Source organism: Lathyrus oleraceus, chromosome 1 (assembly GCF_024323335.1).
Source record: "Lathyrus oleraceus cultivar Zhongwan6 chromosome 1, CAAS_Psat_ZW6_1.0, whole genome shotgun sequence".
In the NCBI taxonomy this organism is placed as follows: domain Eukaryota; kingdom Viridiplantae; phylum Streptophyta; class Magnoliopsida; order Fabales; family Fabaceae; genus Lathyrus; species Lathyrus oleraceus.
Genome location: NC_066579.1, coordinates 390,258,329 through 390,268,156, shown reverse-complemented (window position 1 = coordinate 390,268,156; position 9,828 = coordinate 390,258,329). Strand labels below are relative to the sequence as shown.

General features: G+C 39.7%; 1 long non-coding RNA gene across 6 annotated transcripts; it reads left to right on the top strand.

Annotated features, from left to right (window-relative positions):
* The first annotated feature begins 424 nt into the window (after positions 1 to 424).
* LOC127073724 (uncharacterized) lies at positions 425 to 6,086 on the top strand. Of its 6 annotated transcripts, none has more exons than XR_007785843.1 (5): positions 425 to 671; positions 821 to 933; positions 1,017 to 4,391; positions 4,574 to 5,022; positions 5,116 to 6,086. It is a non-coding gene; the product is annotated as an uncharacterized LOC127073724 (long non-coding RNA). The 6 variants fall into 6 exon arrangements; XR_007785840.1 differs by having other exon boundaries at positions 425 to 933; positions 1,017 to 2,382; positions 2,467 to 4,391; XR_007785845.1 differs by having other exon boundaries at positions 425 to 933; positions 1,017 to 3,690; positions 3,794 to 4,391.
* The last annotated feature ends 3,742 nt before the right edge of the window (positions 6,087 to 9,828 follow it).

Below are 9,828 nucleotides of genomic sequence, written 5' to 3'. Positions count from 1 at the left end.
AACAAAATGATTAATAATAAAATAGATCCTAAATCAATCAAAGATTAAAAATTGAATAAAGTGAAAAAAAACTAAAACCAAAATTGAAAATTGAATAAAGTGAAAAAAAACTAAAACCAAAATTGAAAATTGAATAAAGTGAAAAAAAACTAAAACCAAAATTGAAAATTGAATAAAGTGAAAAAAAACTAAAACCAAAATTGAAAATTGAATAAAGTGAAAAAAAACTAAAACCAAAATTGAAAATTGAATAAAGTGAAAAAAAACTAAAACCAAAGTGAAGCACAAGGGTATTGAACCCGAGACCAAAGGCTTGCCAAAGCATCCCTTTTACCAACTCCGCCAGACAAGCATCCTTGTTGTATGGTCTCAAGCACTAATACATAAGATAAAAAACGGACCAAACCTTTTAAATAAAATACAAAGTTGAAAAAACAGTAGCAGAACAAGTTCATCTTTAACGCACATAGATTCTGTTTCTTTCCATTTTGAACATCAAAGATTTAATGGCAAGATAACATCACAAACAAACAGGCAGCGGTATTGCTAAATCAAACATGGAGTTCAAATCGGAACAACAACCATGGTTCCCTCAGAAGGATGTAAAGCATGATCGAAACATAAAAATAAAGCTCGGAAAGGAAGCTAACCGGTTGCGGCGAGCTCGACAGGTGAATGTAGACAAGCGTTACCTTCAATTCTCTCTTTTCTTTTCTGAATGGTAGTCGCCCCCCTCCAAAAACCTAGGGTTGTTGTGAATAGTAATCCCTCTTTTATATATGACCCCTCTCTTTCCTCTGCTGTGTTTCCTGCTGTGTAGTGGAGATCTGCTGTGTAGTGGAGAGGTTTGTTTCTACAGTATCTGGGGAGTTTTGTCCTTATTCCACTTGTGGTCCCTCTTCCTCAATTCTCTCCATTTCCATTTCACTGTTGGTAAGAAACAATTCACCACTGTAACTCACTTAATTGAAAAATTTGTTTTGGAATTAATTGATTTTGTGTGTTATGTGTTGCAGCAGTCCTGCTTGGAAATTGAATGATGCTTTGGCATGGTTTTCACATGACTTTGGGTGCGATTTGTTCGGAGGAAAAATGTTGCGGCATTGGCTTTTTACTGTGAATCAAATATTTTGCTCAGTACTCCACATTTCCAGGAATCGAATTGTAGAGCTTCCTGTAGATAGTGTCAGACCCAGACGAAAGGTTATGTGCCATAAGATTCAATCCGTCCATATAAAACGCCCTGGATGGATAATGAAGAACTCGGTTCGCTTTATTAAAAAAATTTAGCTCCAAATGAAATGGCTCACAAACTGGAAAGTCCTTTAGATGATGCTTGGTATCTAAAACGGTAATGAGGGGCAACCGTGATATTGGAGAGATTCTCATATGACCCTCAATGAAATGACTGTAAAGAAATGCCTTCCTTGCAAATAATCCTCCAATGAGACACTCTGCTCAATGCTACTGATAGAAACGGCATCATCCTCCAAGTTCAGCAAAGCAAGGTTAAGGTGGGACTGGATATGTAATGAATTTCATAGCAAAATAAACAACAAAAATTAGGCTGAGTCGGGGTTCTCTGGTTTATCAGTCTCCATTGGTTCACCACCAGAGGTTGTTGGGACTTGATTACCATTATCCTCCGCATTCTCATTAGAATGGACATTAGCATCCTCCTGAGGTTGCTGTTCTGGTTATTGTCGTTGTTCGTATAAACTAGCAAGAGCTTCGATGGTCCGTTCTAGCACAAGGAAAGGCAAGCGAGGTTTGAATTGTTTGAGTAACGTCTCTTCAACCACCAAAGGATCTGACAGTTTGGTAGATTCGGCCTTGTTATCATATATCATAAGAGCTGATGCTATAGCTCCTAAAGTGTCGGCAATTTGTGTAGGAGAAGAGCATGACTCGAGGCTTTGACCGAGGCTAAATATGACATAAAACAAACCACCGGAAATATTTTCTAAAGTGCACATAGCATTCAACCTTAAAGACGAATCCATAGACTTTGTCAAATGGACAAGCTCTTTAATGCCACCGCATTGTATGAATGTTGACTTATTTGGCGTAAAGTCCACTACTATGTTGCTAGTAGCACCAAGGGCTGCAACCTGGACAGAAGTGCAAAGATTAGAGAGAAGCCGTACTAATGGAATGACAATCCTTTCACTCATGGAATAACCTGCACTCAAATTATTGATTGAGCGTGAGACAGTTTTTTTAAGCAAATGCAAGTTGCAGTCCGCACATTGGCTTCATCATGGGTTAAGGCATTAATTAGTATATTTAAGACCTGCAATGACATAAACCTCGCCCTGCAGCATTCCAGTTTTGAGCAAAGATCGGCCAGTGCTAGAAATATCCCTTCAAGACGTTTGGGATGTAAGTCACAATTTTGCAAGTGATTGTAGAATTTGTCTATAGCATTTGCCTCAAATGCTAACTTCTGCATATCTTCCTTTCCAGCAACTAAACTCGAAAAAGCAAAGGGAGCCTCTTCTCCAACTTGACCAGAATCATCAAGGAGCTCAAGCAAAATATATATCAATTTGGTTTTGATTGCTATGTCTTGCAGAACGCGCGACGAAGAATTCTTTATACAGATTAGGCACAAGCAGGCCAACAACCTTGTCCGAGAGTGTCGATCCTTGGTTAATTCAATTACAGAACGCAACGCTCTTCCATTTTGAAGTTCCGCAAACCTAGCGACGGCTCCTGGATTCCTTTTTTAAGAATTGTAGCTATGGACTCTGAACTAGCATCTTGCTGGCTTATTGAACCATCAAGACTGCTAATAAGTTTCTCTAAAGAACCCGCATCAGATAATATATTTTGTTCATCCCTTGTCTGACAAGAATGAATAACAATACCTGCACCAAGTCCCGTAAGATTTTCATTCTCTTTAGGTTTCACTGAAACCTGACTTGAAGGTGTTCCTTGAGATTCAGGAATTGTCATATGGCTTCCTGGTGAAGCTTCTGGAGATAACTTGAAATCCTGCCGAACAGTCTCGGTTTGTTCTGTAACTAGGTCAGATACATTTTTCTCAGGCTCAACAGCAGGCTCTTTGGAGTTCAAGTACTGCAAGAACTTGCATCAGAAGAGCTGAATAGTGAGCTTTCGCTGGAAGAATCCACCATAGTATTCCTTCCCTGGTAGTTGAATCTCCACTCTTCTGGATATGCAAGTTCCCTGCTAAAGGAATCATCAACAGTGTTCCCATGAGAATGCTTGACATGCTTCTGATGGAGAGAGGAAGAATCAACACTTGTAGCCATGGAATTTGATCGTGTCTTAGAAACATCCAGAATGGCTTCCAAGTTTCTCCTCTTAAACTTTCCAGTGGAAAATACTGTATTGCTACTTACTAAACCCATGGGCTTCGGAGAATGCCTTGCATAAAGAAGCATGTATGCTCTTTCTGACAAGACTCTTGATAATTCAACAGGTTCTACCCTGCTGTCATTAGTCCTGAACCATTCTCCTTGGATGTTTTTCACATAACAAACATAATGTCCTGAATATGCAACATTCATGCTATCCAAATGGCCAACCACTTCATAAAGACAATATAATGGAGATTTGTCTTTTAATCCACTGATATATGCAGCCATATTCAGGACTTCAGGAAATTGAACAGACTTATTCAACTTCTCAAAGTTACCGGACTGAAATCGTTTTAATACAATCGTAAGAATATTCGGCGCCTCTAATACTGTTAGCTTCTTCTTGGCTTTCTCATATGATTTACATCTGCCACAATTATACTTATTATCCTTATTCAGGATTTCAGGCGTTGTAAACTGTCCAAGAGACCATCCATACTCCACACCTTAAGAGTATGATCACTACTGCCACTAACAAAGAAGTCCCGCTTTTTTTTTTGAAAATGCAATGGCTCCAACAGCTCCCATGTGACCTATGCCAGCTCCAATGCAACTTGTACTTTCTGAGTCCCATAACCTAACAGTGTTATCTTTACTTCCAGTCACAATTAAGTTTCTCCTAGAATTGTTCAAGATTTGTAGCAAGAGCAAGGAACTTTTCATCATCCCCAACAAACTTCATATCTACGACCTCTTCATTATATCCCACTAGTCTTTTGGTAAGATTTAATTGCAACAACTCTTCAATCCAGTTCAGAAAGTAAAATATTGAAACTGCTGATCTACAGTCACGCAAAGCAATCCTTGATTCGAGCCAAGCATAACAGCAGAAGTGAAACCCCTACGTGAACCATCCTCGTCTGTGTCATGCTTCAGTAACAATAATCTCATCAATGCGTTGCGTTTCAGATACAGTTATGTTCTAATTGTTTGTGTTGCTAGCGGACTTCTTCATTGGCTGGGAAATGTTGAGGGATTTATATGAGGTCATGGTATTAACATGAGGTAGGCTATAGTGGTTTGTCTTTTTTTCTTGGTCACACATGTTCGTCATGCCGTGAGGTTTATCCAATAATCTTGTTAATGCTGCAGCATTTCGCCACTACAAGTTAGATGATATGCTATGCAATATCATGTGGAAATAAGGTTATGACGATGATTGCACTGACTTTGTTTTTATCATTTAGGTTTGAAAATCCAGGAGACTCAGCAAGCTCTTTAGAATTGGTTTTGTTCATGTTAGGACCATTTAACTGAGTTTCAATCTGAAGTAGTGAAGAAATATGCTCTGTCAAACCTGTTTTGTGACTGTGTTTTCCTGTTGAAGTTTGAATGGTTTTTCTTTCAACCCTCTGTGTTGTATCGCTATCCTTTGGCGAACCACTTTTCTCATGCAGTTCATTGTTGCTTTCCACATTGTCCCTCCAACATTTATTGCAGACTTCAGTATGAAAGCAGTAGCTTGTTTATAATAAACACAACGGAGCCTGTCTTGGGTTGTTCATATTGCCGCAGCAATTCTCAAGACAAAACAATGCAATGGTTGTAGTATGGAATCTCAGGAAGTGTTAGATGCCAAAATTTCAGCCTGAGTTCTGCAGTTGATCAATGTAACTCGCAGTGGTGATAGTCGCAGGTGTGTTACTTCTGTAAGCTTACAAACCAAGGTATGCATGCATCTCGGAGCTTTCCCATAGGTCTTTAGAGTTGACTATGTTGCTGTTTGCAGATCAAACTGTTTCACTTGGATACTTTCGGAGGGATCTTTTGTATGGCCAACAATTGACAGGAGCTTATTTCCCCATGCAATAAACCAAAGAATGGCTGGCACAAGGGTCCAAAGTTGTAGAGGGTTCGTCTCCAGTTTTAGCCTCGAGCTTTGACCAAGTCCATAATCTCAAATCCAAAACTGTTGGATAAGCGTTGTCCACAGTAATTTTCCCAGATTTTCCCTTCTTGTCCTGCTCCAAGTTCAGGCTCTGAATCTCGAGTAGCATTTGTAGCATTTGGTACAGCAGAACCACTGTCTGGTATGGATTTTTTATTTATTTTGGATTGCAAGGTGGATTTGTGGCTTAGTTTAAGAACATATACTTCATTGTTGTAACGTCCATTGTATCCTCCAAAAGATACAAGTACATCTTCTCCATCATTCGAACTTACAACCAAACTCAAACCCTCACTAGCAACAGAAACACGCCCTTGAACAAATGTTACTGCTGACCAAGCCAGTGTAGACATGTTCAGTACAACCATCTCCGAAGATGAGCAAGTATCGCTCCACATGTACAACAGCAGCATGATCAGACCTTGGGGAAGGAGGCACTCCAACGATATCAATTTCGTCCCAAGTCATGGTTTCCAAGTCCAGAATATGTAGGTCATTTAAGAGAGCCCTTTTTGCATCTTAGAAACTTCATGTATTCATGTGATGAGATGTTTTTTTTTATTATAAGTTATTCATATGCCATGTACATGGATGATTATGATTGAATGAATGAGCGAAGTAATCAAACTATGAATGAGTATGTGGAAATTCTTGAATATGAATGAAAAAGTTTCCAATGTAATGAAGAAATATGAATGAAAATTTTGAATATGAAATGTAGAATCTTGAATGTGAAATGGAGAATATAAATGTGAATGAAGAAATATGTATGGAATTTCTTTGAATTATGAATGAATGCGAAAATGAATATGCATGATGACCCAAAATAAAATATTTTGCACTTGACACATAATTTATTTGAAAGAAAAGGTGAGAACTAGTAATGTGGCAAGGCGAGATGAATAATCACTTCGGCGAAATTGGAACGAAAGATGAAACATGAGGTTCACTTGATTCTAACAAAGGAAAGCGTTTAAAATCTCGCGTTTATCATCTTATACAAAAAGAAACAAAACCCCAAAAGACCAACATGGACTGGGTGTGGTAACAAGTCCAACAACAAACGTTTTTTTTTTTTGGATAGTATCATGACCAGATGGAATGGTCATGAAGAAAGAATGCAAACGAATGATTGATGGGGAAAATTTTCAGGGTCAAAATCGGGGTATGACACCTACGTTGGAGGATTATGCCCATCTCTTGGGAATACTTGTTTCTAGCAAAGTTCCCTTTAGTGGGTTGGAGGAGATTCCCAGATCTCATCTTATAGTTGAAGCCCTTCACTGGAAGAAGTCTGAGGTTGAGGCTCATTGGGTGAAGAAAGGAGGATTGTTTGGATTGACTTCTGAGTTCTTCATCAAGGAAGCTACTGCCTTTGCTCAGGCCGGTAGTGTGGATGCTTTTGAAGCTATCTTTGTGTTGCTCATCTATGGATTACATTTGTTCCCTAACATTGATGGTTTTGTTGATGTTAACGCCATTAAAATTTTCTTGATTGGTAATCATGTGCCTACTTTGTTGGGTGATATGTATTTCTCTTTGCATCTAAGGAATTCTAAGGGTGGTGGGACAATCGTCTGTTGTGTTCCTCTTCTGTACAAGTGGTTTATTTCGCACTTACCTCAGACGCCTACTTTTATGGAGAACAAACAATGTCTATGGTGGTCTCAGAGACTTATGTATCTCACTAATGATGATATAGTTTGGTATGACTCTTCATTGAGTAGCTTGGAGATTATTGATTATTGTGGTGAATTCTCTAATGTGCCTCTCGTTGGTACACAAGGAGAAATTAACTACAATCCTGCTCTGACTCGTCGTCAACTTGGGTTCCCCTTGAAAGACAAACTTAATAACACTTTGTTAGAAGGTCTTTTCTATCAAGAGGGTAAAGATCCCCAACGTTTGAAGCAGAAGATTGTGCATGCTTGGCATAATGTGCATAGGAAAGGAAGATCTGAGCTTGGTCCGTGCAATTGTGTAGCTTTGGAAGCTTACACTCTTTGGGTGAAGAAGAGAGCTTTGGAATTGAAGATTCCTTATGCTTGTGAGGGACCTATGTCTATGGTTGTGGCTAAGCCATCAACTCTCCCTAACCAAGATGTAGAGGAGTTGGAAGACGCACTCGCCAAGATGAAACAAAAGAAGGATATATGGAAAGAGTGTTTCCATGCTTTGAGTAGAAAGCATGAGGAGTTACAGCTTGAGTCTAAGGACAAAGATGCACTTATTGAGATTCTTGAAGACCGAGTAATGAAGAGACAAAGAGAACCAGAGGTTTCATCTTCCTCTAGTATGCCTCAGCCTTCCATTGCTTGGTAGAAGATTGTTGCTCAGCTTGTCTTCGAGAAGGCTCAGATGAAGACTTTTTTTGAGTCTGAGATCCGACGCATCCGAAGGAAGTACGCGCATGCGGACCAATCATCTGACAATGTTGTTAAGGGTTCCTTAGGATGATTAGTTTCTTTTTCTCTTGTATTTATATTTTGGTTTCTAAAATTGTACTCAGTGTAATCCTTCCAATTATATAAATAAAAAAGATTCTTTATGGTCATATAAAATTGTTACAATTGTTATTGTTATATATATTTGCAAATAAAATAGTAAGTTCCTTGAAAATAAAAACAATCAAGCATTACATTTCATGCATCATTTGCATTACAGGCTTCTCTTTCACCAGATGTATTATTGGTATTTCTTTTGTGCTTCAGCCAAGCTGACTCATCGATATAATACTCGCGCCAATCACTCAAGAATCATGGAACATCTAGAGCAAGAGAACAGAGACTTGAAGGATGAGATCGCCCGTCTGACTGCCATGATGGAGTCAATGTTAGATGCTCAGAGCCAATCTTCTCCAACGCCTGCAACTCCTCCTCCTCAGAGGACAGTCATTTCAGAGGTTGCTACCTTTACCATTCCAGTTGTTGCCGCTCACTTTGCGCTTGCTATGCCTGCCGGATTCCCATGGGGAATGCCGCCCAATTTCATGCCTGAGGGTTTCCCACCTACCTTTGCTTCCATGCCGGCATCTAGCCCGGTCATGTCTGTGCCACCACTGATTGTTCATACTTTACCCCGTGTTGAAGACACCATCTATCACTCTGAGCCGTCTGAGGGTCCAGATGTTTATGAGAAGATGGATGAAATGAAAGACCAATTCCTTGATCTGCGAAAGGAGTTGAAAACCTTGAGGGGAAAGGATTTGTTCGGTAAGAGTGTTGCGGAACTTTGTTTGGTTCCTAATGTTAAAATCCTGATGAAGTTCAAAGTCCCTGACTTTGAAAAGTATAAGGGGAATACATGTCCGCTCAGTCATCTCGTCATGTATGCTAGAAAGATGTCGATGCAAACTGATAATGATCAGTTACTGATTCATTATTTTCAAGACAGTCTAACTGGTGCCGCTTTGAGGTGGTACATGGGTTTGGATAGTGCGAGTGTCCATGCATTCAATGACTGGGTGAAGCCTTTGTGAAACAGTACAAGTACAATATTGATATGGCGACAGATAGGGACCAGTTGAGGTCATTGTCTCAGAAGGATAAGGAGACATTTAAAGAATATGCTCAGCGATGGAGAGAGCTTGCCGCTCAGATTACCTCTCCTTTGGAAGAAAAAGAGATGACCAAGATTTTCCTCAAGACCCTAAGCTCATTTTACTATGAGCGGATGATTTCCAGTGCCCCCAGTGATTTTATCGAGATGGTAAACGTGGGGATGAGACTAGAGGAAAGTGTCTGAGAGGGACGATTAACTAGAGAGGAAGTTTCGTCCAGCAAGAAATATGGTAGTGGGTTTTCCAAGAAGAAAAAGAATGAGACCAATGCAATATCTGTTGGGAGGCAGAGGAGGCCTCATGTAAGAAGAAGTCAACCACCCCGTCAACACCATCATCAAGTATCATATGTAATTCCGGTATTTTCTAACAATCAATTAACACCAATTCAACAACAATGTCAACAACCGCCACCACAACGAACAAACACCTACAATAACAACAATATCAATAATCATCAACAACCACAAAATTTTGAGAGGAAGAAGGTCTCTTTCGACCCGATTCCTATGACTTATGCTGAACTGTATCCATCATTGGTTCTCAAGAACCTTTTGCAACCAAGAAATCCGCCTCAGATCCTTGAACCACTTCCATGGTGGTATAAATCAGAACTTCGCTGTGCCTTTCATCAAGGAGCTCCCTGTCATTATATTGAGAATTGTTACCCCCTGAAGTATGAAGTACAAAAGATGGTAAAGAGTGGAATGGTGTCCTTTGAGGACCGTGCGCCGAATGTCAAAGTCAATCCACTACCTGCTCATGGTAACCCTTCTGTCAATATGGTGGATGGTTGTCCTAGGGAGTTCAAGGTATTTGATGTCCGCTTTATTAGAAGGTCCTTGGTGACGATGCACAAGGATATCTATTTGGTAAGCGATTGTAAGCATGACCATGATGGTTGTGCAATTTGCAGTGTTAATCCTAGAGGTTGTATGGTTGTGAAGAGAGACATTCAGAGGTTAATGGATGAAGGTATGATTCAGATTCTCCAG